This window comes from Cottoperca gobio, chromosome 17 (genome assembly GCF_900634415.1).
Source record: "Cottoperca gobio chromosome 17, fCotGob3.1, whole genome shotgun sequence".
Classification (NCBI taxonomy): domain Eukaryota; kingdom Metazoa; phylum Chordata; class Actinopteri; order Perciformes; family Bovichtidae; genus Cottoperca; species Cottoperca gobio.
The window spans coordinates 20387834-20399295 of NC_041371.1; positions in this window are offsets into that span (position 1 = coordinate 20387834).

Below are 11462 nucleotides of genomic sequence, written 5' to 3' on the forward strand. Positions count from 1 at the left end.
CTAAGTTTATGGGTGTTTAAATTGTTTGATTATTTATAGAAGATATATATATATATATATATATATATATATATGTCATATATATATCATTTTGACGTTTCCATTCAGCTTTTCTAATGCAGTAGTTCAAAATGTGCATAAAATATGTGAAAGGAAACATTATTGTTTACAAAGAAGATGCCAATGTTCTTTGTGGAAAATAAAAAATGTATCAATTCACATTCACATCCCGCATTCACATCAAGACACATTTACAAAAGAAAGTGTAATAGAAAGGTATATAAAATCTGTTTGAACAAATATGACAACTGGTTCAACCATTCTGGTGCCACTGGTGTGTGTGTGTGTGTGTGTGTGTGTGTGTGTGTGTGTGTGTGTGTGTGTGTGTGTGTGTGTGTGTGTGGGTCTCATGAGGGGAAAAACAAGGATATGTGTGTGTGTGGTGGAGGTAAACTACCTTCTAATCAATATTTTTATATTACCAATGGATAAAATAACCGTGTGTAATGTGAAAGGGGGTCGCTCATAGTGAGCCTCATCGCCATGGAGGCCACTGACCTCTATCCATTGATTCCATTCAACATAAAGGATCCATTTGGTTGAAGCATTGCCACATCTACTGACCCACAGGCTCATTATGACTCATTCAGTTTCAACTAACCATAACCCCTTCCACACTGAAATAGTTCTAATGCAGACTGATACCTTCATTTACAATTGTATACATACATTTAAAGATTATTTTTCCATTAGAGAGTGCAAAGTGGATAGAAATATTTCAATTTGGAGAGAAAATGTGTATGACAAAAGCTCAGCTCAGCTGCTGAGGTCTGAAAATCTGCAGAAAGCACATCATAAAAACGTTGCTTAAAGCGGGATAAAAAGTAATTTTATGACAACCACAACGCTGATGCATGCTCACAGTGGATATGTTGCCATTACAGGCGACCAAATGAAACAGACCTCGACAAAGGTGTAAATGTTACATATTATACCTTTAAAAAAAGAAAGAAACTTAAGTAAAGCATCATCTCTAAGGGACAGGGAAAGGTACATTAATGAACAGTGAGATTTGAATGAGACCTCTTTGCTCCAGGAACAGGACACTGGGGAACATCCTCTGATGTGAGGTCACTGCACATGAAAGATGGTATTTTCAATCATCATATTAAAGGCCGCATGTTTTGGACACTCGGGTGAAGAGAGGGGCGGAGCTGTCGACTGATCACCATCTGGTGGTGAGTTGGATCAAGGGGTGGGGGAAGACTCTGGACAGACCTGGTAAACCCAAACGGGTAGTGCGGGTGAACTGGGAACGTCTGGAGGAAGCCCCTGTCCTGGGGATCTTTAACTCACACCTCCGGCGGAGCTTTTCAGCCATCCCTGTGGAGGTTGGGGGCATTGAACCTGAGTGGGCGATGTTCAAAACCTCTATTGCTGAAGCTGCGGTGATGAGCTGTGGTCTCAAGGTCTTAGGTGCCTCAAGGGGCGGTAACCCTCGAACACCGTGGTGGACCCCGGTGGTCAGGGAAGCCGTCCGACTGAAGAAGGAGTCCTTCCGGGTTATGTTATCCGGGAGGACTCCGGAAACAGTTGCAGGGTATCGAAGGACTAGAAGGGCGGCAGCTTCTGCCGTGTCAGAGGCAAAGCAGCGGGTGTGGGAGAAGTTCGGAGAAGCTATGGAGAAGGACTTTCGGTCGGTACCAAGGTGCTTCTGGAAAACCATCCGGCACCTCAGGAGGGGGAAGCGAGGAACCATCCAAGCTGTGTACAGCAAGGGTGGGACCCTGCTGACTTCAACTGAGAAGGTTATCGGCCGCTGGAAGGAGCACTTTGAGGAACTCCTGAATCCGACTAACACGCCCTCTATGGTTGAGGCAGAGCTGGAAGCTGATGGGGGATCATCGTCAATTTCCCTGATGGAAGTCACTGAGGTAGTCAAACAACTCCACAGTGGCAAAGCCGCAGGGGTTGATGAGATCCGTCCAGAAATGCTGAAGGCTTTGGGTGTTGAGGGGCTGTCTTGGTTGACACGCCTCGTCAACATTGCGTGGAAGTCTGGGACAGTGCCTAGGGGTTGGCAGACCGGGGTGGTGGTTCCCCTATTTAAAAAGGGGGACCAGAGAGTGTGTGCCAACTACAGGGGTATCACACTTCTCAGCCTCCCTGGTAAAGTCTACTCCAAGGTACTGGAAAGGAGGGTTCGGCCGGTAGTCGAACCTCTGATTGAAGAGGAACAATGCGGATTCCGTCCTGGTCGTGGAACAACAGACCAACTCTTTACTCTTGCAAGGATCCTGGAGGGGGCCTGGGAGTACGCCCATCCGGTCTACATGTGTTTTGTGGATCTGGAGAAGGCGTATGACCGGGTCCCCCGGGTGATACTGTGGGAGGTGCTGCGGGAGTATGGGGTGAGGGGGTCACTTTTGAGGGCCATCCAATCCCTGTACGCCCAAAGCGAGAGTTGTGTCCGGATACTCGGCAGTAAGTCGGACTCGTTTCCCGTGAATGTTGGCCTCCGCCAGGGCTGCGCTTTATCACCAATCCTGTTCGTGATTTTCATGGATAGGATATCGAGGCGTAGTCGTGGAGGAGAGGGGTTGCAGTTCGGTGACCTGAGGATCTCATCGCTGCTCTTTGCAGATGATGTGGTCCTTATGGCATCATCGGTCTGTGACCTTCAACACTCACTGGATCGGTTCGCAGCCGAGTGTGCAGCGGTTGGGATGAGGATCAGCACCTCCAAATCTGAGGCCATGGCTCTCAGCAGGAAACCGGTGGATTGCCTACTCCGGGTAGGGAATGAGCCATTACCCCAAGTGAAGGAGTTCAAGTACCTCGGGGTCTTGTTCGCGAGTGAGGGGACAATGGAGCGAGAGATTGGCCGGAGAATCGGCGCAGCGGGGGCGGTATTACAGTCACTTTACCGCACCGTTGTGACGAAAAGAGAGCTGAGCCAGAAGGCAAAGCTCTCAATATACCGGTCGATCTTCGTTCCTACCCTCACCTATGGTCATGAAGGCTGGGTCATGACCGAAAGAACGAGATCACGGGTACAAGCGGCCGAAATGGGTTTTCTCAGACGGGTGGCTGGCGTCTCCCTTAGAGATAGGGTGAGAAGCTCAGCCATCCGTGAGAGACTCGGAGTAGACGCTGCTCCTTTACGTTGAAAGGAGCCAGTTGAGGTGGTTCGGGCATCTAGTAAGGATGCCACCTGGGCGCCTCCCTAGGGAGGTGTTCCAGGCACGTCCAGCTGGGAGGAGACCCCGGGGAAGACCCAGGACTCGGTGGAGAGATTATATCTCCTCACTGGCCTGGGAACGCCTCAGGATCCCCCAGTCGGAGCTGGAGGATGTGGCCCGGAGAAGGGAAGATTGGGGTTCCTTACTGGAGCTGCTGCCCCCGCGACCCGATCCCGGATAAGCGGTGGACGATGGATGGATGGATGGATATTAAAAAGAGGGAGTTGACTACCTTTCCTTACACTCTTAGTGATGAGCATTGATCTTACTCTATACATCAGTGGAAAGACAGTCGTCCACAAATACCATTACAAGTGAGAAATGTTGTGTGATCCTCCTGTGAAGGAAGACTCATTAAGTTGTAAGTAAATAACGTAATCCTTTATATAAAGAGATAAAGGTAAAGGTATTGTAACAATGAAAAAAGAATCCCACTTCATAATCTTAGGAAACAGAAGATTGTGTCTGGTGAGACAAACCAAAAGGTGAGTCTAAGAGCTACAACCATTTCAAAAATCCAAAAGATTGTTTTGATAACTAAATTATCTTTTTTTTTTTCTCCACAGAAACACAATTTAACTAGTTGTTTTCCATTGCTTGCCTGTGTTTGTTTACAACTGCACAGCTAACAGAAAATATTATCTTTACAAAGGGGGTGTCCGAAAGAAAAATATGGATAACAGGAGTCCCATCAATCATTTACCTTTGCTGGATTTACGAGCAACTGAAGAACGGAACAGTTTGTCAAAGAGAATTATCTTTCCTTCCACCAAATACAATGTATTGCCACATTAAACATTGTGTTACAGGAACATTGTACAATAATGCTGGAATATTGTCTATATTGGAACATAAATTGGAGAAGTGGCAAAAATATAAATAATAATAATAATAAACAATAAATATAACATTTACAGTATGAAGAGTAAAGCTGGGCATACACTGTACCACTTTAGAAACGTTGCGATGTAAAGCCAAAGCTCACGATCTACACGATGACCTCAGTGCTCACAATGTATACGTGTAGAAGAAGAAAAACGGATTCTGGCAATTATCAATAAAGATTTGTCTGAAAGCTCTGAGGAAGGTAAAAGGTTTTTTCCCCGCTAACAGAGGTCTGTAAGGTTATGCCAGTGTTCACAGTGTCCTCGATATTTATACCGATACAATACTTTTTATTATTAAAAGAGGCTTATGTATTTTCATGCTGCTTTCCACAATCACACGCATGTTAAAATGTGCGTGTTTTAACATGACAGCCCAACATCATGTTAAATTATGTTGGGCTGTCATTCATGTCATAATGTCATTTGTCATTTGTCATTTGTCATGTGTTGTGTTGTGTTGTGTGTTCACACAACACAACCTTTGTAGTATTGTGTGTATTCAAACAAGAATGTGTGCAGTGCACTGCGGCACACACCCTGATGGCTGAACAAAAGAGTTCATATAATCTGTAAAAAACAAAGAGCTGTGAATGATGGTTGAGGGGAGTTTGTGCTGTAGTTCAGTTATTTGCACTAAGAAAGTTGACAAGAAGACAAATGTTTTCCCATTCAATTTACAAGGATAAAATACATATTTGCTGTAACCCTAACCCTTTAGAAAGTTTCCTGCACGCAGTTTCCTGAATTCATCATACCAGTGAGTCACAGTTTCCTGAATACACACAACACATGACAAATGACAAATGACATTATGACATGAATGACAGCCCAACATAATTTAACATGATGTTGGGCTGTCATGTTAAAACACGCACGTTTTAACATGTGTGTGATTGTGGAAAGCAGCATGAAAATACATAAGCCACTTTTAATAATAAAAAGTTTGGTATCGGTATACAGTATATCTCAAAAGTGAGTACACCCTTTAGATTTTTGCAAATATTCTGTTATATCCTTTCAGGGGATAACATTATCCTACTGAAACTTTGATATAACTTAAAGTAGTCAGTGTGCTGCTTGAATAACAGTATAGATGTATTGTCCTTTGAAAATTACTCAGTACACAGCTGTTAATGTCTAAACAGTTGGCAACAAAAGTGAGTACACCCCATAGTGAACATGTCCTAATTGTGCCCAATGATGTTGTTTTCCCGCCCTGGTGTCATGTGACTCGTTAGTGTTACAAGGATTCAGGTGTAAATGATAAGCAGGGCTGTTAAATTTGGTGTTTTGGGCACAATTCTCTCTGAATGCTGGACAACATGGCACCTCATGGCAAGGAACTCTCTGAGCGGCTGAAAAAAAGGATTATTGCGCTTCACAAAGATGGCCTTGGCTATAAGAAGATTGCCAACACCATGAAAATGAGTTGCAGCACAGTGGCTAAGATCATACAGCGGTTTTCCAGGACAGGTTCCACTCGGAACAGGCCTCGCCAGGGTCGACCAAAGAAGTTGAGTCCACGTGCTCAGCGTCATATCCAGAGGTTGGTTTCCAAAAATAGACGTGCGAGTGCTTCCAGCATTGCTGCAGAGGTTGCAGAAGTGGGATGTCAGCCTGTCAGTGCCCAGACCATACGCCGCACACTGCATCAAATCGGTTTGTATGGCCGTCGCCCCAGACAGAAGCCCCTTCTGAAACCGATGCATAAGAAAGCCCGCAAACAGTTTGCTGAAGACAATGAATCCAAGAACATGAGTTACTGGAACCATGTCCTGTGGTCTGATGAGACCAAAATAAACCTGTTTGGGTCAGATGGTGTCCGGCGTGTGTGGCGGCACCCTGGTGAGGAGTACCAAGACAAATGTGTTTTGCCTACAGTCAAGCATGGTGGTGGCAGCATCATGGTCTGGGGCTGCATGAGTGCTGCCGGCACTGGGGAGCTGCATTTCATTGAGGGACACATGAATTCCAATATATACTGTGACATCCTGCAGCAGAGCATGATCCCCTCTCTTCGGAAACTGGGCCGTAGGGCAGTTTTCCAACATGATAATGACCCTAAACACACCTCCAAGATGACAACGGCCTTGCTGAAGAAGCTGAAGGTTAAGGTGATGGACTGGCCAAGTATGTCTCCAGACCTAAACCCAATTGAGCACATGTGGGGCATCCTCAAGAGGAAGGTGGAGGAGTGCAAGGTGTCCAACATCCGTGCGCTCCGTGATGTCGTCGTGGAGGAGTGGAAGAAGATTCCAGAAGCAACCTGTGCAGCTCTGGTGAATTCCATGCCCAGGAGGGTTAAAGCAGTGCTAGATAACAATGGTGGTCACACAAAATATTGACACTTTGGGCACAATTTAGACATGTTCACTATGGGGTGTACTCACTTTTGTTGCCAGCTGTTTAGACATTAACAGCTGTGTACTGAGTAATTTTCAAAGGACAATAAATCTATACTGTTATTCAAGCAGCACACTGACTACTTTAAGTTATATCAAAGTTTCAGTAGGATAATGTTATCCCCTGAAAGGATATAACAGAATATTTGCAAAAATCTAAAGGGTGTACTCACTTTTGAGATATACTGTAAATAACGAGGATTCTTGCCTTGTATTACTTGGCGTCCAAATTTTTTTTTTAGCATTCAAAGTGCCCAAATCTGCTCAGATTTTGCCCTGAGATGATATGTAATGGAATATGTTGAGGCCTGCAGCAGATGAACTGTGGTTGTTTAACATATCTGTCCCGTCTAAATGAATGAGAAACACACCAGGCCTGACTGCTCGCTCTAATCCCAGATTATCTCTACCAGTCCAATCCAGAAACAGGGAAGAATTGGCAGAAGAAAAGGGATTATTTGACAGTGGTGGGGGATTGTGGAGGGACGTGGCGGTTAGAACACACACCTACTTGTTTATAAACATGACACACATACAAGAAACGCAAACATTACAGTCACAAATGTAGTTTTAAATTCAGTGTGCATGTTGTCATACGGAGGTGGGATTACTTCACAATCACAGCAGTGACACGACCCCTGCCTCTGACACCTGACCGACTCTTCATCCCTCCCTCCTCTACCTACCCCTCCCATCCATCTCTCCTCCCCCCGGGAGCGCGCAGAGAAGGGATCGATAAACATCCTCCATCACGGCGCTCTGCCACATGAAAGGAAACACTGACCACCCCATTGCTCAGTGTATGCTCCACACCTGCCACAATATTACAAATCCCAGCACTTCTTCTTACTCTAATTGTTGTTGTCTTTTCTTTGCTGCTTCAACCCAGCAAACTAAAACGAATTGCCTTGAACAGTGTGAATTCCTCTGTGCTTGTCACTAACTGAAAACAATGCATCAGTTTGGGATCACGAGTGCGTGAGATGAAAGTAGAGTCTGTGAGAAAGTGCACAGCATCAAAGCACGTTTCATCATCCTTGACAATGGGAAAGACTGATTCTATCCGTCATTGATATTATAGTCTCTGACAGGGGTACACATGGGGTCCCACCATCAAAATCCCTCATACTATCCTTTGTGCCTATGTGTGCTTTGCAAAGTCTTCTTTCAACATTATTTTAATAGGAGTGTCAAAGACTATTAAAACTGCACAGTATCAGTCCACCGGGAGGAGTGCTGGATGCAGAGATGTTGAACAGCCTTTTTTTGGCAGGGCACAAAACTGGCATTAGCAGACAACAGCACATCCTGGAGCCCGTGCAGTCAGGGATTACACTGCAGCCACACAGCAGCTGTGGCATCTGGGATTACAATTAGAGTAATATCACCCATCATGTGAAAGCTTGTTATGTTAACATAACAGGAGAGCCTGTGGTTTCCTCCATGTGTCCATGTGGGTTGTTAATGGAAATGAAATTTCCATTGTGAAGGAATTTGATGTAATCAGGATGATGGAGGTCTAAAGAAGTATGCACAGGAACTGTGACCTTAGAACTTTATAAATCCATCTTCGCTCTTCTGACACTTTTACCAAATACAGTCACTATCATGGTCACTATCATCTTCCATGTTTTTAATTTAGTTTTTCAGTTACTTCACCTGCCATTCCTCTCCTGCGTCCTTGTTGTCTCCCCGTCCAACACAAGTCCTGCCTTTACTTCCTGTTTGCCTCTATTAAGGGCAGCGTTCTGCTTTATCTTCTCTCTAATGTTAAAGCTGGTCAAAGATGGTGCACCTGATGGACCTAATGTTTGTTTTTACAACCCTGTCTGCTATAAATTACATTTCTATACAACTAATTTGCAACTGGAAATTAAAGATAGGGTAGGCAATTTCCTTGAGAAGCACTTTTTGTTATATTATTGTTATTCTCTTCCGACAGCAATCAATAAATGAAATACTCTGACAGAAGAAATAAAACGGTATCTATGGCTGTCGCAGGCCTGTAATAAGTACATCAAATCATTTCATTCATACAAGAAATTAATTTATGGCCTTTCTAACTGCCTAACTGCCTAGAAAATGAAAAAATGAAACAGCGTCATCGACAGTGTGTTATGCATCTGCAACCATTCAGATCTCCAGATTGGATGTATTTCCTCTGACTTCATAAAAGACTCATTTAAAATACATTTCCACATTACAATGCTACTACAATCTATGATCGTAAAGTGGTGATGGTACAGATGATATTATAGAGCACCTCAGCAATAAGAGCATTTTTCTTTTGCGTTCACATTAAGAATCCTAAAACATTTTAAATAAACAAATGGAACATAATTTCAAGTCCTATATACTGCGACATGTTATTTACGTTCAAAAACCTTGTATCACACAGAGTCGGTGTCAGAATAAATGTAATCTCGGGCTTTAGGGTAACCATGGTGAGCAACAAACGTTCAAGAATTCAATATGTGAAGCTGCAAAGTCTCTCTCTCTTACATACACACGCACACACACACACACACACACACACACACACACACACATACACACACACACACATACACACACACACACACACACATACACAACACACACACACACACACACACACACACACACACACCGTGCACAAGCACCGTGAAAAGGCTATATATGAAATATCAAACAACAAAAGCCTTAATTTCACACAAAATACGATAAATCATAAAACTGGAATTACAAGGTTTTCATGAAATGACAATATTTGAAAAACACATTTAAAAAGGGCCTGACATGAAAACTAAACAGCACACAATAGCCATCAACAGTGTGTTATTCATCTGCAAGCATTCAGATCTGTGTAACAAAGAGTAGAAATATTATTATCAAAAATAATTACCAGAAAACATTACGTCCGAGAGCAATCCAGCAAGTGAGTGGCAAGCTAATTAGCATTAGCTCAACATGCAATTTAAAAAATGCAACTCGAGGATTAAATAACTATTTCTGAACAAAGATGCCTGAAACGTTCGGATTATGTGCTGTAGTGCTTACAGTCAAAATGCACTGATAGTTCCAAAGACTATTTTAAAGCATTAAACAGAAATACTGATTGCCACATTGCTCATGGGCACCCACCTCCAGCTGGGATGTATTCTTCTTTGCTGAGGTACATACCTACTACTGCTACTTGTTCTATATCGTATTAATAAAATAAGTGACAAAGCTGGGTGACAAATAAGTCAATGTTTGATTTCAAAATAAGCAGGGAAGTTGCGTTACTTAAGTTAAGTGATAAATGTATTAATACTAAGACACAGGGTTGATTTTTATACTAATGGTAAGGTGGTCTGAAATGTTGATTTTCACCTGCATGTCTTATTCATTAACTTATTCTGGTTGAGTGTTAGTCTGTAGAGATAAAGCAAAATGTGTTGATGTAAACTGACAATGACTATTTAAATTTTAGCTAAAGTGCTGTTGATGACCAACGATACCCTCCTGACTAATTTACATACAATACCTAGACTCATTTTTCAAATGAAAAACTTTGGACTTGGTTAAAATATGATGCCCAGATCGCTTTTCATGTTCCATGTTTGCAGGATGCGCTGCACAGTAAGTACTTTATGTTCCTGAGACACTTGGAGCTATTCTAAGAGATCATTTGTACTGAACATGCTGTGAATTACAAGATTCTTATTTAGACATTCACTTGCTGAGGGTCATTTATTGACATGTGTTGAGCACAGAGCACAGAGCCATACTATTTAAATAACATCATTATTGGACTGTGTTGTTTTTTTAATCAACAGAAAAGTCCTAACAGGCAGGGATTTGTAGATGAATTAAATCCAGGTGACACTGACCAACTGTTCCCCTCGTAGTGGCAGCCTGCTGCATCTGATAGTGACAGTTTCATTTATATAACAAACCTCATTAAATTCAGTCACACAATGTCATTTCAGTTCTCGGGTCTCCGACTGCATCGTACTCACTCTGCAAACAATGTGTTTATCTCCCTGGCTCCTGGGTTCATTCACAGCCTAATCAATAGAGGGTTACAGGAAAAGTGTTTGAGGAAACTAATAAGGGACATATGTTGGGGAAATAACTAGACTCACATCTGTCAATAACTTTACTCCATCACATACTGTAAATAATGTTTCTCACATAACTGCAGTGTGTTCTGTTTCTGCGTGAAACCCCGGGGACTTGTTAAGTGGAAACTTTTGTTTTAAATGTACAGCTGATTGCTTGTACTGTATCTATGTGGAAAACAACAGACATCTTCTGTTTGGGTCCATATCAATTAATAAACCAATCAGAGTTCTTCATGTCTCTCAATTTCATTAGTTTGTGTATCTTGGTCTTTGCATTCAATCATTTGATTAGATTTTGTTCTTTACAGCGTTAACTAGGGATTTCCTGGGCCCCTTGATGTATCCTCAGAATACGCGTAATAACATAACAATGCTATGATATATGATTTGTTTTCCTAATTAAAATAGGGCTGCTTGCTGTTTGTGAGAGCGTATAATAATAATAATATCTTCTCTGTCATCTACCAGACATTAAGAGGGAACAGAGCATGTAAAGTCAGGGTTGTGTGTGTGTGTGTGTGTGTGTGTGTGTGTGTGTGTGTGTGTGCGCGTGTGTGTGTGTGTGTGTGTGTGTGTGTGTGTGTGTGTGTGTGTGTGTGTTTGTGCGCGCGTGTGTGTGTGTGTGTGTGTGTGGGAGAGCCTAAGAACTTTATTCACTTATACAACATCCTGAGGACACTAACTGTGTGTTTGTGTGTTTAACTTCAGTAGTTTCACCACTGTTATGTCTTGTTTATTCCCTCTGTGAAACATAAAAACAGGTCAACAACTCACCAGGATCGTAGGCCCTAAATCCCAGTTTTTGTTTTGCGTTGTTATTTACCTCATGGTACTACATATTTT